The sequence below is a fragment of the Callithrix jacchus genome, chromosome 2, assembly GCF_049354715.1.
Source record: "Callithrix jacchus isolate 240 chromosome 2, calJac240_pri, whole genome shotgun sequence".
NCBI classification, from domain to species: Eukaryota; Metazoa; Chordata; class Mammalia; order Primates; family Cebidae; genus Callithrix; species Callithrix jacchus.
In genome coordinates this window covers 30,341,937-30,369,920 of record NC_133503.1, presented here as the reverse complement: position 1 = coordinate 30,369,920, position 27,984 = coordinate 30,341,937, and the positions used below count along the sequence as shown (strand labels likewise).

The following is a 27,984-nucleotide window of genomic DNA, read 5'->3' as shown; positions in this document are numbered from 1 at the left end:
AACCAAGAAAATGATAACATCGGTTTGAATATCAAACATAATGATACCGAGGCAGCTTTCAATCATTACTAAGAAAATGATAGCATCAGTTTGAATATCAAACATAATGATACGGAGGCAGCATTCAATCATCCATGTTAATGGAATAGATATAATCCATCCCCACCAATAAATGCAAAACCTCACTATACCCCCCGATTTGTTTTCTTCTTTAACCCATTATAAGATCTGATAAGAGGCAGAAAGGGGAAACCATCACTTCCTTTTATGCTTCTGCCTGGCTCTTTGAATAATGATAACTCAAAATAGTATAACGCCCTTTTAGATAAGAAGAAAAGGAAGCGAGGAAGGGGAAGGATGAGAAGGAAAAGAAGCGAAAGGAATGATGAATAACTCACAAAGAGAAAAACAGGTGCCTCAGTATGTTGTGGGGAATGATATTTTGGAACACATTCTATACTACCTTTTGTGAATAACAGGAAAAAGAAAGCAACATTACTTCTGGATCAGGTCTAACCTCAGTACTGTCGAGGGACATAACAAAGCTATGTGAAGCTATCAGAATTTCACATACATGATCCCCAGCTGCAGAGTCACACAGCTCTTCCTGGTCTTCCACCTCCAAGTGGTTAAAGTAATTTTTCTTCCAGTGAGATGCATGTAATTTTTTATTATGTGGTTTCAAATCAAGCTCTAGTCTTAGAAAACAGAAACAGAAAATCAACATTGTGAAGTATTATAGATTTTGCATGTCTAAACAGCTGTGATGAATTAGTCACAGTTACAATGAACTGTAGGAAAAATCTACAGGCAATATATTGCTTTTGCAAGTTTTATATTAAAGTAAAAGAAAACCCTCAAGTAATATCATATAATAAATTATTGTAACAGTGGTTGGTAGTAGGAGTAATTTAAATAAGATTAATTTAACAACCTTTAAATATCAATAAGTAATAAATATCTCCATGCATGGGGGTCCACGTTTCACTTTAGTTAGAAATAATGAATAATGCCAGTTGCCTAATATAACCCTAATAACAGAATAAGAATACTTGGCACTTTAACAATTTTCATTAGAAGAGCTCAAGTATCACTTCATGGGACAAATCTGCATCTGTTCCATATGAGGCATGCAAAAGATAAGTTCTATAAAGAAGTTCCCAAGTTAACTTTGCAAAAAAAAAAAAAAAAAAAAAGTAAAATGAATCCAAGCAGTAAACCAAATCCTGTGATCAAACTCAATGCTCCTTTTTTGCAATGATCTGCTCCTAACTCTAATGTAAAGAAGTTGTCAAAGATTAGAGATACCTGGCTTTTATTTTGACCTTTATTTATTTATTTTATTTTTTTCAGACAGAGTCTCAGTCTGTCGCCCAGGCTGGAGTACAGTGGCATGATCTCAGCTCACTGCAACCTCTGCCTCCTGGGCTCAAGTGATCCTCCCATCTCAGTCTCCCAAATAGCGTGGACTACAGGAATAAGCCATTACATCTGGCTAATTTTTGTATTTTTTGTAGAAATGGGGTTTTGCCATGTTGCCCAGAGTAGTCTGGAACTCCTGGGCTCAAGCAATCCACCTGCCTCAGTCTCTCAAAGTGCTGGGATTACAGGTGTGGGCCATCACTCCTGGCCAATATCTAGCTTTTAACAGTGAGATTCTGGTGCCTCAGATAATTCATTATAGAGTTTTTCAAGTTATTTATTTCCAACCACCAAAAAAAAAAGGAAGACATTATTCTGGCATATACATTTAGATTAACTTTCAAATTACCATCCTTATCCCCATCTTCCTTTCTCTTCCTTCCTTTTCTTCCTCTTTTCCTTTCTCTGCACTCTCCCATACCATTTTTTATCCTTTCCAAACACTACAAAGGCAGTGCAGATTAAGCGTTAGATTTGTTAAGTGAGAAAAAGGAGAGTGTATATACAGTGTAATCTTAATGATTTTTCTTTATATGCTTCCAATTTAAAAAAGTTATAATGATTATAAGGATTTTGCATTGTGGGATACTGAATTATTTTTAACTCAATTGTCAACTGTATTTCCAAATTTTTCACAATAAAATGTATTACTTTGATTAGTAAAAAATAACAATATGGGCCAGGTGCGGGGGTCCTAACTCCTGTAATCCCAGCACTTTAGGAGGCCGAAGCAGGTGGATTACCTCAGGTCAAGAGTTTGAGACCAGCCTGACCATTATGTGAAACCCTGCCTACTAAGAATACAAAACTTAGCCAGGAATGGTGGCATACACCTATAGTTGCAGCTACTTGGGAGACTGAGACAGGAGAATTGCTTGAACCCAGGAGGAGGAAATTGCTGTGAGCTGATATCATGCCATTGCACTCCAGCCTGGGCAAGAGAGCAAGACTTCATCTCAAAAAAAAAAAAAAAATGTAAACTCTCGAATACTATTTTTAAACTTTAGCTATGGGCCCTCCCTGGAAGAATTTATGATGCTTAGAGTCTTAAATGTGCTAAATCAAAATTAGTGTAATAAAGTAATGAGTGTTGATTTAGGAAATGGAAAGAATGAAGTTGAGTTGGTGGGTTGGACACTGTTCTTCTGGATCCGAAGAAAACAGAAGAGACACAGAATCGCTTCAAAGAGAAAAACAGCACAGCCGAAATAAAAAGAGTGTAAATAGGTTTAGCAACTAAGTCGACAGGAGCTGGTTTTGAGGATGAGTCTAAAACAGAGCCTCCAAACTTAAGGAGGGGAAGTTTGCTTGAATTGTGCATTAGTCCATTTCAGTTGCTTGTAACAGAATACCTGAAATGGGTAATTTATAAAGAAAAAGACTTTTTTTTTCTTGCAGTTATGTTGGCTGAGAAGTCCAAGGTTCAGGGGATGCATCTGGTGAGGGCCTTCTTGCAGATGTGGACTCTGCGGAGTCTGATGGTGGTACAGGGTATCACACAGTGAGGGGGCGGAGCTTGCCAACGTGTTATGCTCAAGTCTCTTTTCCTCTTAAAAAGCCACCAGTCTCTCTCCCATGATAACCCATCAAACCATCAAGTCATTAAGCCATTAATTCATGATGGCAGAGTCCCCATAATCCAATCACCTTTTACATGCCCTTTTAATCCACTTTGTAGATTTAGTTTCCACATGATATTTAGAGGTGACCAATATTCAAACAAAAGCATATTGTTTACTCAAATTAAAGAAGGTGAAGTTTAACCTTTAAAGCACTACAGATAGCAAAATAAATTAAATATAATTCCTATGGACATATTAGGTTATTGAGGTTATATTGACAAGTTTTTAAAATCTGCTTATATGTTAGGTACATTATGTGTTAATATTATAGTCCATGCTTAGATTAGCAGTTCTCAAAAGCTGGTGTAAACAGATTCTGGAAGGTTATTAAAAATGCAGATTTCTGTTCATTAACAGACACTGTTATATATTCTGTTTTAGAATTGACACAGGAATATGCATTTTCAGCATGAATCCCCACCTGAAACTGACACAATTATCCCAGGACCACACTTTGTAAAACAGTAGATCCCAATGGGGCTTCAGTGATTCTGACTAAAATCAACCATTTAACCAGTATGTCTTTCTAACATGATATTTTTAGACATCTTGGAAAGAAGAAAAATAACTTATCCATGTAAAAGGTAGTTTCCTATTACAAGTAAATACTCCATTATAGATGGTGAAATATAAAAATAAGTTGGAAGGAGCTCAACAAAGATTTGAAATAACCATGCTTTTCTATATTGTTTATCCAATGAATATTAAAAGTTGTAGTTGAGTGAAATAGCAGTTAAAGAAAATGAGGCAAATAAATAGATTGGAAAAACTGTAATCCAGAAGTGGCATTTTATTTGTGTCTTGAGCATACAATACATTTCTCTTTCATTAAATTGTTGCATGCTGTTTTCTTGCATCTATTCATCCTATTAGTTCCTGATTCATAATTTGGCTGTTTATAGCCCTAATTCTTAAACAAAAAAGGAAGAAATAGGTCACTCAAGTTCGTTTGCTACAGGCTGCAGATGCACAGGGCTCAAATAAGTGAGTCGAATCTTTAATATGGCCACAGTGCCTTCCACTACTGTTACCACAAACTCTACCCTGTATGCTGGCCATGTTACAAGTGAAAAGTGGTCAGAGTTCATGTCAAAATGAAATATTCCTAGCACATCTTAGCCCTGCCAAAAATATCTAGAGCAAGCCACATGACCTAGTACCTTTTTTTTGTTATTTTGCATTTTTGCTTCCAAGTCTCCTACTATCTTTGTCAAGTGTTAAATTTAGAAAAATTGTTTCCTTTTAGGGTTGTGGCAATTATGCAAATAATAGCAAAAATAAGTTTTCTTTTGATATATCTCCATTTTACCTACCATCCCCTCTTTTACCTGTATTTCTGTTACAATAATTGATTAATTCAATAAATATTAATTTCTAAGACTGCCACCAAAAATAAGGTAGTGGGTATGCCGAAGTACAGCTACCTACAGTGTCTCCAAATCTTCCTAACTAAAGATTCAGGGACCAATTGAGGTAACAAGTCCTCACACTTTCTCAATCTGATTCAAGGCAACTAAAGATTCCCCACTATTGGTCCTGATGGTTCAGTGAGTATTGTGAAAAATGACAGAGATTGGGAGCAAGAAGGAGATAAAACAAGGTTTGGGGGAGTAGGGAGAGGGAGGGAGAAGTCAGTACAAATCTGTCACTAATAAGATGTAGTCTGTGGCAACATCGTGAATGCATCTCTGCCAAGCTCACAATCAACATAAACAAGTGCCAAAGCATGAAAGGGTGACTCGAAATATGTGTCTCACTGGGTGCCTACTATTTGGTATATATGGTGCTGGTTGCCATGGTAGAGAAGATACACAGAGGTGAAGGACATGCTTCCTGTTTTCAAGCACCCCACCCTCTACCCTGAAGAGAGGGCCGTGCCCTCACTGACCATAACACCATTGCAAAGGCCAGCTCATCAAAATGCAGCGTAATCAGAGCACAGGTCATGTGATTCGGATTGGGAGGAGCAAGTAAGTATTTGTAAGGCAAACAAGAAAATCAAAGGAAGATCCGGTAGAAGGAGAAGCTTGACCCAAGGCATCTGCAAATGGAAGCAAGCAGCATGCTTCAAGAAAGACGGTATTTGTGTGACTGGTATTTGTAGCCTGCAAGTGGACTGAAAGGGCCAGAGGAAAACAAGAAAGGTAAATTGGGGCTGTTCCTGAAGGTCCACACTTGGCTATCACATGAAGGGAGTCTCAAATTCATTCTTCGGTAGCAGACCTTAATAAAGATTTTAAAGCTAAAGAAAAAAATGAGCAGTCGTGAGTCTTGGAGTCAAACTGATGAGCACATTTAGTACTGGGCACCACCGGTATTGTTTTTCCCTCTCCAAACAGCTTGCTATCTTCCCTTTGAGGAAATACCTCTCTCCCTTGGACCTGAAGTCCTCAGCTCTGGTGAATTCAAATACCCATTGCATCTCACCACACCTCTGGAGGATCCCATTTCCTTCCAGAACTTTCCTTTCATCTTCTAGATATAGCTAGAAACCAAGCAGAAAAGCAAGCTCCTCCCATCAGACACTGCCTACCTGGAATTAGGACTTCTGTCCGGTGATAGAGATGAAAATAAGGTAAGTGCGGGACAGGCACAGTGGCTCACGCCTGTAATTCCAGCACTTTGGGAGGCCGAGGTGGGTGGATCACTTGAGGTTTGAGTCCAGCCTGGTCTACACAGTGAAACCCCATCTCCACTGAAATTGCAAAAAATTAGCTGGACATGGCGGCAGACACCTGTAATCCCTGCTACTCGGGAAGCAAAAGCAGGAGAATTGCTTGAAAACGGGAGGCATAAGTTGCAGTGATCTGAGATTGTGCCACTACACTTCAGTCTGGGTGACGTGAGTGAAACTCCATCTCAAAAAAAAACAAAGAAAAAGAAAAAGAAATAGAAAATAAAGTAAGGGCTCTTCACCATCTCATGATTTTCTCTTTCCTGCTTCCTAACCATCTAGGTCACCTTGGTTCCTGCTCACTTCTTTTTATTTTTTTAAATCTGAGATAAAATATAGAAAATTTATTGTCAATAAGCTACACTGCAGATTATGTTTTTACATTATACTGCACTGAGTGACAGCATACAAATCATGCCTTCATAATAATAAAACATACTCAGTTTGGGGAAAAGGACATTTATATTTTGGGGTTAGTATTCACTGGATGGAAACTTCAAAGGCTGCAGTGATTATCAGACAGAACAGTTGTCAACTAAATGTGAGATGGACCTGCTACAGAGGACAAGGGCACTTCGACTCTGCCACCTCTGCTCTCAGACCTTGCACATTGCCAGATCTATTTCACACCCACACCCACACAGCCACACAACACTCCTATAGCCACACACATACACATGGCTCAGAATGCAGGCACTTACATACTTAAATATACTCACATCTTGGAGCACACTCACACACACACACTTACACACCCTCACATATACATACACACAGACCTCCTGACTGAATCAAGCAGAGCAAATACCTATGAACCAAATGTATCTTCCTTTGCCTGCGTCTCATGTCTATAGGAGAGTCATGACACCCATGTCGTTAGTGCACAATAGTGAGTAGCTTTCAGGACAACTAGCCTTGGATACATCTTTTAATTTTGATTGTCTTCTTCCATGGGAATTTTAAACATGCCCCAAAGTAGTGAGGACAGAAAATGAACTCAAATGTACCCATCATCCAGCTACAGAACTCATCAACTCATGACTATTCTTGTTTCTTTTATAATCCTTTCTACCGTCACCCTACAATGGAGCAAATTCTAGAAAAAGCGTCATTTTAGTCATAAATATTTCAGTATGCATCTCTAAAACAGAAGGATTTTTTTTTGGGAAACATTCCCCATGCCCATTTTTAGCACTGGTGCTCTAGCCTGCCTAGTGATTCTCTGAGCTCCCACTCTCCTTCCACCAAGTTCCCCTTTGCTCAAGTTCCCCAGAGTTTCTACGCTGTTGCAACCTTGGAAGAATACCTGATACAGTACATGGAAGAAGTCCTTTATGGTGAGGCAATAAAGGATGCTTTCTAAGAGAATGCTAAGACTACAGGGATGTATCATAGCAGTAGAAAAAGGTCCCATGGGACACCGAGGAAGGGACCAGAAGATGCATTGGGATGAAGATAGGTGTAAAAGGGGATGAGCCCAAATGTGGGAAGGAAGAGAGTGCAGGAAAAAGCACATGGAAACATCACTAGATTCTAGTAGCTATGGTATATCTTGGTACATTTCAGGGTTTATAAAAATGCTAAATCTTATTACAACTATCGTAAATGCAGTTCTCAACCTTGGTTCTGTAACAAAATACAAGCAATCACACATGTTTTTATAAGATAATTCCCCTATACAGAGAATATCGTCATTCTCTTAGTAATCCGCTCCCACGCACATTATCCTCTCCTGAAATAAAAAAGAGGAAAGTGGTGAGACATTTGAAATAAAACTTTAAAAATAAACACAAAAAGTGTATTTTTTTTCTTAATTCATGTTTTGTCATCATCCTTGAGAAAGCCGAAAGGATGCATCTTGTGTGATGCCACATGGGGTAGAGGCTCTCTGTTCAGTGCTAGAGTGTAAGCTCTAAGAGAAAACTGTTTTGTTTATCCTCTGTATCTGCTGGCACCTGTGCCCAGGATGTGTGAATGTACACCTGCACAGAACAGAATGTTTAGACCAGAGGGTCAGGGTCAATGCCTCAAATAGAGGGATGGTTGAACAGGGCCATCCCTGAAATATTTACTTCCCCTGGCAATGTCACACCTTCCTGGAAGTTATATCAGAAAACATGAATTCTTGAGACTCTGAGCATAGTAGGCATAAGGCAAGAAGAAAGCATGATCATTGACGTAAATAGTCCTTCACTAGCCAGCTCTCAAATCAGTCTACAAATCAAGACAATGTCTGGAGAATGGAAAAAGGAAGCATTAAACCCAATTCTTTCTGAAAGTTCCCGGCGCCTCTGCATCCTGTGAACAGAGCGAGAGAGCAAAAAAGAAGAGCAGATGGCACAGACGACAATGTAATCCTAGAAACACAGAGGTCTTGTTTCAACATTAAAAGCATGCTGCTCATTAGGACAACAAACTCACCCCCTCCCTGCCCTGCAGAAGAGCAGATATTTGTAATTTGCAATTGGTCAGAGCCAAAAGGCCAACTCATGCTCTTTGGTCAGTCCCCAAAAAGAGCTTCTCAACATAATTCTGAGGCTATTAGGAGCCAATGATGTGAAAAATAGTTTTGATTAGAGGTGTACCAGATGGATAGATATCAGAAGCGGGCGAGGTAGCACCATATTACAAGGATAGATGCTATTTCTGTGATAATGAATAGACTGTTCAAACTTTGGTCATCCACATTCATTCTTGGAGGGGACAACTGGCATTCAGGAACATTTAATGACCAAGTCACCTTATCCCAAGCCACTCACCTTATGGGTACCCAATAAATATTAATTAAGGATGATGATAAAGAGCAGTTCCTTCTGGGGTGAAACATGTTTGCTGTTTAGCAGTGCGATACATACCCTTATATAGCTCCACAGGTAGAGGAGTGAGGCACAACGATTTTTCTAATTGAAACTGCGGGAGGTCTTTAGGTAACAGAATCTTATTACCTAATCTGGAATTTGGCCAGAGCAATGGGGTGTATGCCTCCTGTTTTCAAAGAGAAAGTCATGATTGTTTAAAAGCAGGAGATCTTCAATCCACATTGACATTAAGTGACAAAACTGACCAGGGTGAATGTCGAGTTGTCAAAGGTAAATGATTGCACAGCTACGATAATGCATTATTGAGGTACCTTAGAAAAGATCTATTTTGTCAGAGAACATCTTTTTATAATAATTCATGAAAAGAGTCTGTGAAATTAAAGGCTGCTGCAAGCCAGGTATCTTTCCTGCTCTGCTTCTTTATTCTGAAACGTTCTGTATTGGAAGTATCAGCAATTATTTGGTACCGGGAGGGAAGGAAGTGAGGAGCAGGTAGCATTCTTCCTTTCCTAAATGTCCTGTTAGGACCGGTTTGCCATTCATGCATCTTCTTCTGCTGGGGGAGCTTTAGCCCACCTGATTTTATCATCTTTCTTAGTCACTCTAATCTTTTAACAACGTAACACTGTCCTCCATTTAACCAGAGAAAAACATTGTGACGTGATAAACCAGCATCACTTCTGATCTTATTCTTCTTTGGGCATGTGACCACCTAGAATGATTAAAATGTCCAGTGATTCTAATAATGCAATTACTTTCGGTAGAATCTTCAAATTTAAATTTTACACTGCCCTTGTTTTTAAACCTGCAATTCATGTGCTTATGTGCTTATTTTATTTTGTAAGTCTCTCTAGGAGTACTGATGTAAATTGCTCCATTTTTGAGGACTATGAGGGGGAAAAATCAAATCTACCAGATGGCTAGCATCAGTGGTTCTACAGTGTTAGCATGTACAATAATACACAGTCCCTAATTGAATACAAGAATGTAACTCAATGGAGGGTCTGTGCTAACATCATCAACCATGACAGTGCAGACCGAGCAATTAATAAACAGCAATAACATCTTTCAATTGAATTCTATCAGAAAGGGGCATTATAATTGACGTTTCTGCAGTATACTTTTCATGAATTACACCTGCTAATAAAAGAAAAGTGGATACTCGTCTAAAATCATGAAACAGCCATTAATTTTAATATGTACCACTAAAGCAAGAAACAACAACAAATAAAAGGAAGATGTGTAATGGACAAAGAGAAAGGGATTACTAACTGATTGTTGTTCAGGAAGAGTTTTAGTCACTGTGACATTGAGTTTTTCTTAACAAAATCCTTTAGAACCTACAGATCCTCTCAGTGTCATTTTAAAAATCGAAGTAAACATCAGAGTTGAAAGAAGTAATGCAAAGAGACAGGGCAATCTTCTAAAGCTACCAGGCATTTCTTCCTGCTGCTGATAAACATATCCTTGAACAGTTCAGAGAACTAAATGAGGAAGGAAAATTTTGTGAATAATTTGAGCAATGGGCTGAAACGAATCACATCCAAATTACAACACTACCCTGGAAGGACCATTTTCTGCCCTAACTTCACTTCTAAAAGGACTTGTCCTAGTTTTGTTTTAAAATCTATTCCAATTGATTTAGAGTTCAAGATCATCTATATTTGTGGCTGCATTTCCTTTGCTTGCACTATGAATTTTCTTTATTCTGGGTTTGTACATGGTAGAGGAAAGCATGAGAGAATCTATATAATACTTTGCAAAATCTTAAAATCGCTATAAAATTAAATGTGGCTTCAAAGTCATGAGAATCAGTTTTTAACCAATGACATAATTTCTTGAGCTGAAAAAATATTTTATACTGACTGTATAATGTTAGAGTAATTTTAAAAAATTAAAACTTTATTGATTGCAATTGTAAAATGACTGTTCAGATTAAAGTCTTTTTGTTTTGTTTGTTTTTAGGTAGCAAACCATGAACTCTAATTAAAAAGAACCTGAACAAGACAAATTTTACTGCAGAGATACTGGTCATCTCAAAAAATCCACATATGGGGAACAACCCGGACCTCAGAAAGCACAGAAACCAAGACACCAGTATGGTATATTGCTGGTAATTATTCTAAACTTCCTTAATATTCATTACTTCCCAATGCCCATTACCCAAATTTCCAGAAGAAAATCTGCTAGAATTTGCAAAATCCAGCTTGGATCATGTATCTTGCTCCTGCTGTAATTACTCATGGCTGGGTTGGAGGTTGGGTCATAAAAGACACCTCACTACTCTTTTCAACCCTTGCAATCTTTTGATTAGAGACTATGTCACAGCAGGGGTTGCCACTGTAGGCGGAGGAAACAGCCCCCAAGTATTTTCAAGCATAGTTCCCATTTTGCTGTTGCCAAATTTGTGTACATGTTTGTATTAATTCTGGTTGTCTGAAGTCTCAATTATGCAAAAAAAAATGTTAAAGGAACTTTACATTATTTTGGGCCTTAAAAAGAAACAACATGGTTCCTTACTAGTTTATTTAACTATGAGTTTGCATTAGGCTACAAAACTGAGAGTGGCATTTGAAAATTTTGACCTTGAGGTCTTCTCAACAAATGTGTGTGGTGTTCATTTTAAATTATTACAATAAAAACTTTATATTAAAAAGTTCCACCATTAGGAAGATTGTATATCATCTAAATACATTCATTTGCCTTTGTGAATTGAAAATGTCATCTAACTACAGTTCATAAATTTTAGAGGCCGTATATTAAAATTATTCATAATAGTCTAAATGAAATCTTAAAAATATGAATTATTGCGGTTGGTTGAATATATTAGGTTTTTCTTATCCTAGTGTTTTTATCTAGGGTCATCTGTTCAGTCCAACTTTAAGTCTTGCTCATAACAGACTAAGGTAGACAGTTGGAAAAATGGCATAATTGGATTTTTAAAAAGGATATTCTATTTTTGTAACAAAGAATACAGAAAACACATTTACAGTTATTTCTTTAAACTTTTACTTCACTTGAAATTATAGTCCTCTTCATGTATTGACTTCAAACAAGTTAGTTTCGTACTTGTTTGCATATGTAATTCTTTTATTCCTATTTCTCCTTCTAATCTTGCATTGGACTGGACAAAGAGGACCAGTACTTGTTGAATAAATGAATGAATGAGTGAATGAATGAATGAGCAAGTAATTCTATACTATCATGCCTAAGTATTGAAAGAGTTTTCTAACTGCCCTTGGGTTGATTTTTAAAATAAGTTGATTATATTACCTCCTTGCTCAAAAGGCCTTTTAGCCACTCTCTCGTGTCTATTGACAAAGTTCTATGTCCTCAGCCTAGAAATTTTAAACCTTTCAACCCTTCAGGTAAGTTTTTTTTTTCAAGGCCTTTTCTCCCATCAGTTAATTGTTAGATCTTCTGCAAGAAACGTGCTTATTACCTTTGTTACTATTGTTGCTGTCTTCCATTTGATGGTGACAGCTGTCATCTTATGTTCTCCATCTGAAATTCCACATGAGATGCTCTCTTGCACCTCCACTATTGTTTCCACTGACTGTCACATACTCACTAAGTACTAGCGAAGTGAATTGAGTAATGGATGGGTCATTAAATTCTATCCATCCTTCAAGAATCAACTGTAATATTCTTTTTTTCTCAGGAGGGCTACCTTAATGATTGCATCTGGAAATTGTCTTTCCTCCCTTTAAATTTCTTTTCATTGCCCAAGTATACAATCGTATAATCCCCTCAGCCAGGTGGGTCCTGACCACATGTGCTACACCCATGCCACTCTTTATGCCTAGTACCCTATTTTATATTGTTTGTTTGCCATTCTTTTTTCTGGCACAACATCACATCGACTCCATGAAGTCAAATATTTCTTTCCTGTTATAGATATACAAATATACATATATATTTATATATATGCCAAATATATATACATATGCAAATATACATATATACATATATGTTTATATGTGTGGGTGTGGGTGTGTGTGTGTATATATATATATATATATGCCAGATATATACATATGCCAAATAAATCAGTCAACTTCTACAGAAATGTGTGTGTATATTACTTACTACTTTGGATTCTAGATATGGGTGTTCAATACTTTCTCACTAAATTCTTAAGAACTAAGGTATCAAGTAATTCACCTTCAATCCTCCATCTCTCAGTACTTTCATTCATTCAATGTTAATAGTAATTGTAGCAAATATTCATCAAGTTCTTACTTGATACCAGGAATTGGGCTGTGGTTATTCCACTCTATATTTTATTTGATATCCACAACAATTCTATGAGCCAAAATGATGATTACTTCCATTTTTATATGAATCAATGAATGCTTCAGAGAAATTTAGTCATTTACATAACATCACAATAAATTAAATGCCAAGGCCAGGAATGAGCTCAGGCATATTGGACTCCATGGTCCATGCTCATAATAAATATTGTCTGATGGTGTTTCCCATTGTACCAATAAAGTTTTCTTTTCTTTTCTTTTAAGTGACAGGGTGTTACTCTTTCATTCAGGCTGGAGTACAGTGGCAAGATCATAACTTGCCACATCCTGGAACTCCTGGGCTCAAGAAATCCTCCTGCCTTGGCCTTCCAAAGTGTTGGGATTACACATATGAGCCACCAAAGGTTTCCTGAATGATTCAGTGAATACGAACCTATCAGGGTAAAAAATATCTAACTTGTATTTATGAACAAGAATCACAGAATCCAATAGCAGGAAGGGCTCCTATCAATTATCTCACCCAATCCATGCTCAAACTCTATTCTTCAAATTCATCTCCTCTATGATTTCCTGGCTAAGATTTTTCCCAGCCTCTGCTTGGAAATCCCTAAGGAAGAAGAGTTGATTTTGTCCAGCAGTATACCTTAGCATTGTAGACCGGCTCTGAACTTCAGGGTGAGCCATTCCTTTTTATAATGAATCAAAATCTGCCTTCCTGAAGATTCCATTCACACATCTATTTCTGTTCCCTGTAATGGCACAGGATACACGTAACTTCTTCCTCACATTGGCCATCACCATGTCCCCATCGAGCCTGTTCTTCTCCAGGCTAAGTGTCCCCAGGTTTTTTGACTACCTTTTTGTCTTACTCTTGCATGGCACCAGGCATAGCACAATGGGAGTATGTAAAGCATTATACAAAATATTAAAAATAGCCATATAAATTCTATAAAACTACAGAAGCCTAAATATAAAACAAAAGGAATTATTTTCTCACAACCTCCTTAATAACATTGTATACTATTTAATGAATGCTAACATACATTGATTCTTTGTGGAAAGTCTGTACTCAGCCCATTGCATGCATTATCTTATTGTATCCCTTGCCAGATGCCATGGGGTAGGTGCTATTATTAATAATTTTAGTAATTTCATTTAATAGATCATGAAACTGAGTCTCAAAAAGGGTTATGCCCTCCTCAAAGACATTCAGGTAGCAAGCAGGAATGATGAAAATGATAATACCTGTCTTAGTCCAAAGCCTGTGCCCTTAACCACTACCCTATACTGCCTCATAAATTTAAAAGTATCCCTGTAAAAATAGACATTTACCAAGTATGCAATGCAATTTAAATTTCAAGTATTTCTATAATTTTATATGATATAAATGCTTTTCTGCTTATCTCAACAACTTCTTTCTTGCTCAACATAGTGTAATAAATTTTACACTGAAAACCCTCTTTTAACCTTTAAAATACCAATAATGCAATAGTTATACAATTGAAAAAATGTTCCTCTTTCCCTTGCTCTCTCTTTTATTTACATCTTTTCAATCTGAGTTTATTCTGCTTTGCTAGGGCAGCAATTATCTGAGATAACATTGCCATGGCTATTATGTGATACCTAGAGATTCCAAGTATTTTGTTCATTCTCTTGATGACTTTTGACCTGTTGGTATTTTTTAGATCACATAGTTGGTTGTGTGTGGGTGGGCAGGGGAGTAAGGAGATGAATGTACAGGTGAATGGCTGTACATGTTTAATTGGGACTTTTAATAGAACACCTTGTGGACTGTTCAAACAAGAGAGTGGAGAGCTGGGTATCCTTGACAACAGTGTAGGTATATAGCAAAACAAAAGAAAGACCAGAAGATTCACAGTGGGAGATCTAAGCAGTAGTTCATTGGGTAACAGCTGACAGCCTTTTTGTGAAAGCCTCAAAAATTTCAAATGTGTTTGTCAAATGTTCTGTGGATAGTGGGTCATTAGAACATTTGAACAAAGGGCATTAATAATTGGCATAGTGGCTGGTGGATCACTGTAAAAACTGATATTGAGTGTTAAATTTTCTGTTACAGATGGAAAGAATGATCAGTGAATAAAGATAAGAACAAGCTTTCAGCACCAATTAACTGGATATCATTGAGCTGACTTCCCCAATAGGAAAAATAAGGTAAAAAGATTTATTCTACTTATTTCACAGGTAATTGGAAGCAGTGCTCAGATCAGTTGTGGGATTCTGTATGGCTTCATAAGACATTAAAATGGATTTCTTAACAATCATGTGTGAAATATAACAATAGTAGATATTTATTGTTTGCCTCCATTGTGTGCCTACCTCGCTCCAGTAATAGTTCACAAATTTTAATTTAGAGATATGCTTTCTCCCAATCTCAGTACCTAGGATTCCATCTGTCTGTGAGAGTGGACACTTGCCTCTGGAAAAGGCCAATCATCATAGCTTATTCCTTGTGTCACTGTGATTGATTCCTAGACAAATATATGACCACAGTGGACATGGCAGCAGTGGTTAGGTTCCTGAAATATTTCTAAAATGTGATTTTTACTAGAAGCGGTTTTACCATTCTGAAGATTCTGATAAATGAAGTCAACGTGCAGAGTTCGGAAATGCAGAGACACCAGAGCTTAAGGACAATGTTGGATTCCTGAACTTAACTACCTTACCTCGGGACTTATCCCATCATACAACTCATTACCATTTGTGATTAGGCAAGCTGAGTTAGACTTTTTGTCACTTGCAGTAGAGAGGCTTAACTAATAAATCAATAAATAATTTGAATTTAATTAATCTTGGTTAAAAAGCCATGCTTGTCCTGTAGCTTTCTGGGGAATGAGTAATCCAGAAAGAGAGAACAGAAAGTAACATAGGCCTGGAGATGAGGAGATGCCTGGGGATGTCTAGAACCAGCAAGGGGGCCAGTATACTAGAGCATAGAAGGAATAGGCAAGAAGAGTGAAAAGTCAGTGGAGGCAGACTGCACAGGTCGTTGTAAGGTATTAGACCCTTACTCTGAGTGAAACCGAGTGCCATTCCAGGGATTTGAAATAAAGGTCAACATGGTTTGAGTTTCCATTTTTAAGAACAAAGATTGCAGGGGGCCAAAAATCAAAGTAGGACAACCTGCTAAGAAGGCCAATGTGATCATTCCCAGGCAGAGTGATGGTGGTGGCCTGGACCGGAGCAAGAGCAATAGACATGGCGGCGGTGGTCAGGTTGCTGAAATATTTCTAAAACATAATAATGGAAATAATTGGCTATGAAGTGGTGGCAGGGAGACAGGAAACAAATCAAGGACCACTCTAAGAGTTTGCCCTGAAAAAGTGAGGGATGGAGTTACCATTGAGATTGGGAACGTTAAGGCTAGGACCACTTGGGAGGTAAGGCCTGGAATTCCATTTTGGGCCCGTCAAGGTTGGGATATTTATTAGGTTTCCAATTGGACATATTAAGTAAGCAGTTGAATATTTAAGTCTGGAGTTCAGGGACTATCTCATGTAAAGCTGAGTCTCATTAAAATAGAACTATAAATGGGATGAGATCACTTTGGATATGGTGGGCGTGGAGGGGGGGGGTGCAGGATTTCATACAGTGAATTGTCCAGAGAGTGAGACTTGGTGAACTTCAGCACTGAGAGGTCAAAGACGAGAAAGGAAATAGCAAAGGAGATTGTACAAGAACCGTTAATGAGTCAGGAGCAAGACCATCCTGGAAGGCCAAGGAATGAAATATTTCAAGAAGGCAGGAGTGACCTGCTGGGTCAAATGCTGTTTATAAGTCCAGTAAGATGAGACTAAGAATAGGCAACTGGATTTAACAACATGGAAATCATTAATAACCTTGATAAAATCTTTTTGGTGGAATGGTGGAAGGGTAGGTTCTAAAGCTTCACTGGAGTGCGTTTCAACAGACAGTGAATGTAGTCAATGATTTCAAGACACTGTTCTATAAAGAAAAGGGAAGAAATAAAGACATTGTTAGCAGAGACAGTGGGATCAAGAATCGATTTAAAAAACTAATATACAATATAGCAGCATATACACAATTAAGATTCAAGAAAGAGAGAATAATTTACGATGATGGAGAAACAGTAGAATTCCTGGAGAGATGTATTAGAGCAGAAGAAAGAGTATTATGTGATCTAATACTCAGTTCATATTGATGTGGGTGCAATTCTATCTGCCTATTCAAATATTATCTGATGACACTGTGGGGTTTCAGGTAATCTCCATTTTCTCTATTTTTCAAAACATTTGAACAATAATCTTATAAATTATACCTTCTATGACCAGAAAATATGAGGTTAACAATTTGTAAGAAAGCATGAAACATTCCTTTAAATTTTGCTTGATATACTAACACAATAAATATGGAAGAAAAAAGATTGAACTCAAAATTGGCAACCCAGACTTGAGAGCAGCATTACCTGAAGTTTGCAAAAGTGTCAATACTAAGGAGTGATCCTGAGCTTTTGTCTAACATTTTATATTTAACATAGCTCTTGATGTTTAATGAGCCAAAAGATTTAACAGAATAGAAATAAGTAGTGAAAGTAGATATTCCATTAGTTAATTAAAATAAAAGTCCAAAAACTCAAACCCACAAACCTTTGAGAGCTGGCTGAAAAGACATTAAACCACATTTGGAAAGTTCACTAACAAATACACATATTCACTAAACACACACATAGCAGGTGCATAAACACAAACATGCACATATAAGACACACACAAGGACACATCCATAAACACATAAATACAAACATACATATACAAGCACACACAAATACATGTAAACAAATGCACAAGAAAACACACACGGGCACGTACTTCTTCACACACACAAACACATGCAAATCTATCTAGTTCTGGTTTAGATTAAAGGCCTTTGGTTTTCTCCAGCTCTTCCTCTTCCCACAGATAATTTCCCTCATGATCGTGCAAATTCAGATATCATCCTGGATAACCAAAATTCTCACAGACAACTCCCTAAAGTGACACAAATACCCAGGCCCCAAACCAAAGATAATTAAAATTGGACTAGATTATGGCCTGTGTCCTCCAAGAAAATCTCCACAGACCACTACACTGCACCATTATGTAAAAAAAGATGCCTTTAGGTTCCCCTATCAGAAGTCTAATCTATCTCATATGTTATTCTGTTCCCCCACTGAGATAGTACAACAAACAATCCCTTGATATTTATGTATGTACATATGTACACTTTTTCTGTACATTTACAGAAAACCTTAATTAAGCCTAGATGTGAAACATAATTGCTCACTTGATTTTTTTTCTCCCTACCCATTTTAAACCATAGAACATATAAACAAATGTCCATGAAACACAGATTTGGTCCTTTGATTAAAGCTTATCTTGCCAGAGCAAGCATGTAGTGATGGGGTTGTCACCTCCAATCTGTACAGGTTCCTCAACCAAATGCCAGGCAGTAGCTGAGTGACAGAGAAAAAAAATCACTACACTGCATTCTTCCATCTAATGATGTATTCTTTAGGCATGTATCTATGCACTGGTAACTCGTATTAGATATTATTTAAGAAATGGCAAAAATAGTAACTATTATTATTGTTATACTGTTATCTCACTGAGGGCAGGACCAAAGTTCTATGGATTTATTTCGATTCCCAACCCAAGCACAACTTCTGGAGTATGGCGGATGTTCTGTGTATGCTTATGTTTTTTAACCTTTGAGTAGAACCCATTACTTTTATTTCACACTACATTGGGACAGGCTCTCTATAAAATCATCCCAAAAATAAGACAGGCTTTCACAATTTGTTTTTTCTCAGGAACTTGGAGAATACCTTACAGAAAAGAATATTAAGGGGAGACATTTCTCCTAGACATTGGAAAAAGTTCTAATAGGAGCATGTGGTTACAAGCGTGTATATATAATTTCTGTGTGTGTGCACATAGATGAAGGCAGGAGGCTCTATTGAGTTCCAAATATGTGTGCGTATATGCATACATAGGTATGTGTCGGTTTTCAGTGACAATATTTTTCTACCTTAAAACAGAACAGCATCTTGATTCAGAAGTCAGCTTTCTTCAGCCAAACAGATACCAAGATACAAAATGTGAACCTTATACCATCCTTTATTTGTTCTTGTCTTTCCCCTGCAACGTGTTGTAGTATTTAGGTATTTGGTGTCATAGTGGCATGGTTCTTCATTCATAAGTATTGCTGTTTTGTTCCTCAACTCACTGCACTCTGAACCACTTCCCAGGGAGCTGTGAGACAGTCTCTCAGTAGCGAAGGTATATTTCCCTACCCCCCTCCTGCCCCAAATTCCATACTCATGACACAGAGGCACAGTTAGAAATGAAAAATATGGTTCATTACCTTGGTAGCACAGAGAAAAATGTTATGGCTTTATTTAGCAGTTGCTTTTATGCTTTTAAAAACATGTTAATTTCATTTTTTATGTAATTGTGTATTAAATCATCTTAGACAATTGTGTGATTTGAAAATAAAAGTCCAACAAAATAAGTAAAAGCTATAATGTGGTTTTTTTCCTTACTGCTTTTTGTAGTCTGTTTTTATGTTTCTCAAGCATTAGTGTCTCCGCTCCTTCCTGGGAAGATTAATCTGGAGGCTTCTAGAGCCTCCTGCCTTCCTGTCTTCAGTTCTCCCAGCACTCTGAGCTTCTCCCTGTGGTTCCTACATCTACCACTTGTGAATTACCAGCCCCAACAACTTGAGGATTTATAAAGCCTTATAATCCTTTAGTCTACTTCCTAATAGGGCTACCAGCTGGATGAAGACCTCAACCCTCGGGAGATATTTTAAGAGACATAAACTGCCTAAACTAAATTATGAATCCTGGGCTACGGAATATATCACTGTACTTACACAGAACACTGGTCATCGATTTTTTTTTACTAGAATATATGCAGTGGAGTGTATTTAATATAATTCAGCATGTCTGAGAGAGAAGTTTTTCATTTTATTTAAAGACAAGTTGGTATCTTTCCAACTTTCAGCATGCAGTATCTTTCCTATCTCCCATCCTAAGCATTTTAGGAGGAATTCGATTTTTTTTTTGATGGATGTTAATGACAAATTGGGACTCTTGAGAGAAGCCTCTATGTTATGAGTTGATTCAAGACTAATTTCACATGTATTAGATCTTTTCAAATGTCAGTATATGCGAACAATCAATCTATCTTTCTGTCTTAATTTCTTTAGTGTGTTTTAATGTAGTTTATTGTTATAAGACACTGTATGTACTTCCTTTAAGGGAATGTATACTAGTTTGATAGAGCTGTTGTAACCATAGACTGGATAGTTTAAACATCAGAAATGTATTGTCTTACAGGTCTGGAGGCTGGAAGTCCAAAATCTAAGTGTCTGCTGGGTTGGCTCCTGAGGGCTGGGAGGGAAGGGTCTGTTCTAGGTTTCTCTCCTTTGTTCATAGACGGCCATCTTCTCCCCAGATCTCATTACACTGTGCTCCCTTCATGCACAACGCTGTGCCCAAGATTATCCTTTTTATGAAGACATCAATCCGATTAAGATCCACCCTAATGAACTCACTATAATTTGATCACCTCTGGAAAGATTCTATCTCCAAATGAGGCCATATTCTGAGGTTACAAGGGTTAGGACTTCAACCTGTGAATTAAAGGGGGACACGATTCAACCCACAGCAGAACTTAAACATTTTGTTTCTGTTTCTAATGGTATTAGCCCAGTGTAAAAGTACACAGCTTTGCAAGGATTAATATCCTAAAGAATCTCTAAAGATTAACTTCTTTTACAATTCTAAAATAAATTATTATGATAAAGGAATGAATATATTTTTAAAAACAAACAAAATAACTTTTTTTTTTTTTTTGAAATGGAGTCTTGCTCTGTTGCCCAGGCTGGAGTGCAATGGTGCAATCTTGGCTCACTGCAACCTCTGCCTTCCAGGTTCAATTGATTTTCCTGCCTCAGCCTCCCCAGTAGCTGGGACAACAGGCACCCGCCACCACACGTGGCTAATTTTTGTAGTTTTAGTAGGGATGGGGTTTCATCATATTGACCAGGCTTGTCTTGAACTCCTGACTTTGTGGTCTGCCCACCTTGACCTTTCAAAGTGTTGCGATTACAGGCGTGAGCCACCATGCTCAGGCACACAAAATTACTCTCAATTTAGTTGTAGTGTAACCTCCAAGACAGATATATGTACATGCATGTACACTCCCACTAACCTATACAACAAGTAAAGTATGTATACATAACTAGCATTGAAATTAACTTCTGCCTGAGACTACCATGAAATGTCAAACTGCCTTGGGGAGCTCTTGTATTCAATATATTGTTAAATAAAACTGCCAAGTTGGCAGCAGAGTTAGATTAACAAATTACAATAAACTTTTAAAAATTTTGCTTAAAAAATAAGATGAGCTAATATTTATGAAAAATAAATTTCAGAGAGAATACTTATTTTGAGGCAAGTTATTTGTTTACAACCATTTCAAGTTCAGCAGAGGAGAAAGAATGTACCCATTAGGTTGTTTGAATTAAACAGAAGTACACACAGAATTTGACTAAAAATTAATAGTGGTTTTGTTTAAACATTTCTTTCATTAACACTTAATAATTTATTAGGAGGAACTGATGTCAGAAGCCAAGAGGAATCATGGAACAGCTATAGGCCTCAAATTTAAGTGACTTCCTTTTGGCCCCTTTAAACTCTTACTTGCTCTTTCATGTACACACACATATACCCACCCAGAGAATACATATAACTAATTTAATAAACTTTTCTGCACGGCCCATTCATCTGATTATACATCTGAAACTTATCTTTCATCCAGTAAAGAGGAGTAATGCTTCTATCCCCAGTGAGGTGAGGGAAGTTTTCGAAGGCTACCAGGGGCAAGGAAGCAACCTTTGTCTAACCATTGATTTTCAATGTTTGTTTTTATGGTAGTATACAATAGGAAATTGGTAGGCTAACTCTGTACAGGGGCTGGGCTAAGTGCTTTACATGTTTGCTCTAATTTCATTCTCACAACAATCCAGTAAAGTAGGTGACTTTGATCTCCTATGTTACAAGTGGGGAATAGGAGAATTCAATAGAGATTAAGCGACTGGGTCAAGGACTTAAATATCATAAGTGGAATAGCTGTAGCTTTTGAAAATCTGATACTGTGAAAAATGGAAGAAGTTGAATTTAATGTAGTAAAAGGAAGATTTTCTTAGGTCACAGGTATTTCTGAAGAAATGGGTATTCCTTAGTTTGAGGGAGAAGAGAAGCCTGGATATTTCCACCTTATTACAATTATCAAGCTCTTACTAGTTGCCGGAAATTGAGTAAGTACTTTATGTATATTATCACACTTAATATAACTGTTGCCCTGTAAGAGAGGTTCTACTGGTCTTTCCAATTTCCAGAGCTTAATAACTTCAGTCACACAGTTAAGATTTAAAATCTCCAGACTTGCTCTAGAGTGTGCACCATAAATACTGTTGCACGATTAGGCTATCATAAGATAAAGCAACCTCTGTTTCATCAAGTAACTAATGAGTAGCTTGACTTACCCAAAAGAATGTGTTTATAAAAATTAGGGCATGCTATCCAACTTCTCAACTGAATTACATATGGAATGAAGGTAGTTTATCATTTAAAAGAATGCTGAAAAAAAATCTGAAGTTTGGGCGAACAAATTATTCAGCATAAGTTTTTCATAATATTATTAAAAAGGGGTGGGGGGATCAAAACCTAAAAACTTCAATGACCCCACCAAAGAAGACTCAGATTATGGCACATCCACGTGAATATATAATATTCAATGATACAAACAGTGTTTGCAAAGATTTGTGAATAATATGGGAAACTGCTTCTAAAAGCTTCAGTGACATTAAAAATTGTTTTTAGAATAAGGTTTCAAATATATGCAAGTATTTGAAAAAAATGGTCCAGATAAAACACTGACATGTTAGCAGGGTTTGTTCATATCCAGGTGATAAAAAATAAGGAGTGTTTCCAATTATATCCTGCGGCATCTTAAAAATTTTCTTTCAGTTGTACATATGACTTTTATAATCAGGGAAATACTGTATTTTTGAAAGATAACTCTATAGTGATGAAACATTTTTACAACTGAAATACCGTCTCATAATTTACATGCACTCAATGTTCCACCGCAGAGGTCAGCAAACTTTCTCTGAAAAGGTCTAGATAGGAAATATTTCAGACTTTGCAGGCCAACCTACAAAATTGAGGGTAATATATACATACTCATATAACAAGAAAGAAAACAAATGCCTAGTTTTTGATAAAATTCAAAATATAATAGTAACAATCTAGCATGATATTTTTGTAATACCAGTCTACTAATGAAAAGACTGAAATTCTTTTTGTATGTAAATGCTAACATTGTGCTTGACTGGGGTTCTAAGTCACATCGACATTTATTGTCAATGTCCATCTGTGAATGCTGATCTAGAGTGAGCTGCTATTTAATACTTATTTCATTTTTGAAAATGGCTGTTCACACAGGTAGGTGACACATGTGGCACTTGAAACGCTGTTGAGTTATAACTGCTTCACTGTGATTTATAGCGCGCCAAGCAGGGAGCATCACATATGGTCTCTGTTGCAGCTACAGAACCGTGCCTTTGTAGTATGGAAACAGCCATAGACAATGCCAATGGCGTGGCTGTGTGCCAATAAAACTTTATTTATGGAACACTAACATTTAAATTTTAAATCATTTTCAGATATTACAAGATATTATTCCAGTTTTGATTTTTCAGCCATTTAAAAATATAAAGACTTAACATTTTTCTAAAAAAAAGATTCTAAAAAAGAGGTAAATCTATTTCCAGCGAATGGACTGTACAAGAACAGGCGGCAGGCCATATTTGGTCTGTTGGCTGCAGTTTGCCAATCCCTGATCTAGAAGTAGAGACACATCTCTTGTAAACTTCAGCAGCAACAACGTGATAGCCCTGAATATAATCATATATTATTTTTTAATAAATTGAAATACCTTTATATAAAATGGTATCTCTAATTTCATAAATTAATTCTTTTACAGATGAAGAAACTACATAACCAGACAGTAAAAAATATTGAAAAGACATTCTGAGGATATGCTTGTAGAATCAGAAAGAAACTAAGGGTTCTGATATCTGAAATCTATGTTATATCTTTCAGACCTACGATTTTTTTTTTTTTTTTTGAGACAGAGTGTTGTTCTGTCTCCAGGTGCCAGGCTAGAGTGCAGTGGCAGGATCTCGGCTCACTGCAACCTCCGCCTCCTGGGTTCAAGCAATTCTCCTGCCTCAGCTTCCCGAGTCGCTGGGACTACAGGCGCATGCCACCAAGCCCAGCTAATTTTTGTATTTTTAGTAGAGATGGGGTTTCACCATGTTGGCCAGGATGGTCTTGATCTCTTGACCTGTGATCCACCCTCCTCGGCCTCCCAAAGTGCTGGGATTACAGCCTACGAATTTTTTATAGGAAGTCCTGGTTGTCAGAAATCATGCTGTTAAACAGATTCATTATATTAACATTTTAGGAAATAGCATCAAATATTTAGAATCTTAAAACTAAAACTACCAAGCCTACTCAAGTTCCATCTCTCTATCTTACGTTTATGTGTTATTTCTCTCTTGACTAGCTCCTTGAGTCCTTTAGCAGAACACAGAAGATGCTCTAAAGGGTTAGGGAGAATTTTAAGAAAGAAAATATTTGATAGAAGCTTAAAGAAGCTGAAAAGTGTTTTAAAATAAATTAACTACCTGCTGTGACCGTATCCTTGGTGCAAAGTTCACTAAGAAGTAATGTATGAGTCATTTACATCATAGTCATCTAGATTTTGTGTCAAAATGCAGATTTTCAGACCTAAACTATTTCTAAGAGCACTAACTTTGGAGCAGTGGAGTTTCAGAAGTTGCTCCAGGAAAGCACTGAATGGGTACCATTTGCAAAGCATCACATTTTAGATTTCTTCTTTAGTAATTTACATGCAAAATTCTGCATCTTTTGCTCACCTCCTTATGAGATGGAAATTTCTTCAAAAAAGTGGTAATACTTAGAGAAATAATTTTGTACCTGATAAAGACTGTACAGTCTTTATAAAAATATTACGAACATTAACCAGTTCTTCTGCCAGGCAGCCATTTGTGTGACTCCTATTACGGGAATGTCTTATAATCAGTAAGGAAGAGAGAGGGGAAGTAAGCATTGAATTAAGAGAGGTGCATTCAATCTAAGGCGAGGGAAAGCCTTAGATTGGGATGGAAAAGAAGACACAAGTGACTATTGGATCAAGTATTCCAAATGAAAGCTTACCTGCTGGGAGATGGAATTCAAATGTGCAAAGCAGAGCACAAGTCAGAACCATTCCTAATTGCTTTTTAAAACTGTAAACAATTCAACCACATTCCTTGAAATGTGGTTGGAAATGCCTCAGGTGCTTTTCTAAAATGCAGATTCCTGAACCCATCCCAGATCTACTGACTCTGAATCCCTGCAGTGTGTCCAGAAATACGTATTTTAATACATCCGAGCAGTCATGCATTAAAATGTTAAAATGGCTCACTCCCTAGACAGATGATTCTGTTCTTTCTTTTGAATTGTGAAACGTCTTTAATTTATGCATTTTACTAAACATCCTACTGATCTTACTATGCTTCAGGTTTCCATATATCAGGGAATGAACTTGCAATGATGACTTCAAGTTTACCATCCAGTAAGTAATGCTACCACAATGCAGAGTAAAAAACATGATGTCAAAAAATCTTAAGAAGCTATGAAAACATTGAAAAGCTAAAATGAAAACTTCATGTTCAAGTCAAGGGTCCACTTTTCCTTTGGGTTATTATAATCTGTTTTTTTAAAGATGATTTTCCAGGTAATAATATTTTTAATCCTAATTATTCATTATTAAAATCTATTTGTTTAGACTACAAACTTGACAGTGCCTCTAAAAAGTAATCTATGAACAATGTATATGAAAATCTGGATGCAAATGAGTCTGTCCTTTGAAAGCTCTTAGTTTGAAGGCTTAATCTATTCTATTCCATTTCTGTTATTAGATAGTTTGGGATAGTAAAACCCCAATCTTTTATTTTTATATAATTGGGTTCAGACCAATAACATATGCAGGAATTTCTCCTGTTTTGTATGCAATTTAATTGAGTGGTTTGGGGGTTGAGTAGAATAAAATCCAGCAAAAGCTTATATTTGCAAGTATTTTGGTCTTTACAAAAAAGCCATGTTAACTCAGAGGTTTAGAGAAATCTGGGTTTGATCTAATGTCTAACTTTCTAACCTTGTGTCCTTGGACAACTAATACATCTCCAAAAAGGTTGTTTCTGCTTATATCTACTATACAGAATTTAGTTTCAAACTGGTAATATCACTATCATACATATATGATATATACACACATATAACCATGCACTTGTACACACACACACACACACACACACATATACATATAGTCATATGTAATTGTGCTTATTTTGCAAAATTGTGAAAATTAAATAAAATAATACATACAAAGTGATTAGCATAGAACTTAGTCCATAGCAGGTGCTCAGTGAAAATTAAGGGGTGGGGCTGAGAGAAAGTAACAGCAAGAGAACAAGGCAGTTGAGTCTGGAGTAAAGAAAAATGCAAAACTGCGAAGTCCTATCATAAAAGCGAGAGAGGAAGGTACAAAATGTTTTAAAAATCTTTTGCTACTAATATCTTCAATAGCTCTGCTTTTTTGTAGTGAGAAATAACTTTTCTTTTGTGCTATTTAAAACAGTGGCCATGCCAACTTCATTGATGGAATGGACATCATTAAAATAAGTACAATATAGAGTAACCCCAGAAAGGTTACAAGTATTTCATCTGAACTCTGAAAATGTCAAGCCATATCTGGCTGGTGGATGGTGATAGGAAACCCATTTCCAGTTATCATATGTTAATGAAGGCAAACAATGCACAACCTACAAGGAGGGGGAAAAGCCCAGAATGAGCAGAGTCCAGAGTCTATGCAGTTTCCTACATTTCCAGCCTCATTAAAATATGCAGATTGTGTCATTAGGAGACAATTTCCTGGCAGCGTTTTCTCCTGGAGTTCAGTTACAGGCACATGTTTGGCAGCTGTTATCACAATGAGTTAAACCACAGCTATACTCTTCTATGTAAAAACAAACAGAAAAGAAGATGAGGAAACAGAAGCAGCTCCTGCAAGCCATGTTTTCATTTGGATTGTTTTATTTTCTTCAAAGTATTAGTATTTTTAAAGAAATGGCCATTGAGGATTGTTTGTTTCAGTCCTCCAATGATATACAAGAGCCACACTGCAACTTCATGTTTTCCTGGAGTTTTGTTCTTCCCAGTTTGGGTGGATGTGAAAATATATTTAATGCAACAGCATTCATTACACCTGGGTTTAATTTAGCAAGGTGATTATGAGTAACTACTAAATTGAAATTCAAAGACCTTCCCTAACTAAACTTCAGCTTCAAAACAAATAAGCATTTTACTGTTCATCTCAATTTTTTACTTCTTTCATATCATCCTTCTTTTTTTCTTCATTACTTGCTTTGTTCCTTTGTTTTCGTTTTTCTTCCCTTCTTTCCTGCCTATTGCCCTCCTTTCCTCCTTCTATATTAATATCTGACCTATCTATCTATCTACCTATTTATCATCTATCTATCTATCTATCTTTGCTCTACTTATCTATCATATTTCTTTTTTTTTTTTGGTGGGCAAGGTGAAGAGGAAAGAAAAAGTGATATTAAAAATGTAACTTACCAATAAACCTAACAGAACCTCACCAATGAACACTTTCTACATGAAGGTCCAGTGCAGATGACCACTTTGAGAATACTGACGACTGAATAAGAATACTACGAAGGTGACTGGTAATCAAACTTATTATGTAGACATCATTTAACAATGCAATAATGTGAAACTATATTTAAACAATATATGTCAGCTATTACTACTACAGGCAAATACTATTTATTCAATTTCTTCTGTTAATGGCTCTTTAAGCATAGTCTGAAACCCCCCCCCCACGGGGCCTGGAGGTCCAAACTATTTTTATTATAACGTTTGTGCATTATTGTCTTTTTCATTGTGTTGACATTTGCACCAATGGTGCAAAAGCAATGAAGAGCTGCTGGTTCCTTAGCATGAGTCAAAGGCATAGC

General features: G+C 36.8%; 1 protein-coding gene across 17 annotated transcripts in view; it reads right to left on the bottom strand.

The window, feature by feature from the left end:
• Positions 1–27,984, bottom strand: part of TENM2 (teneurin transmembrane protein 2) — a 3,966,312-nt gene that overhangs the window by 761,903 nt on the left and 3,176,425 nt on the right. The window lies entirely within an intron of this gene.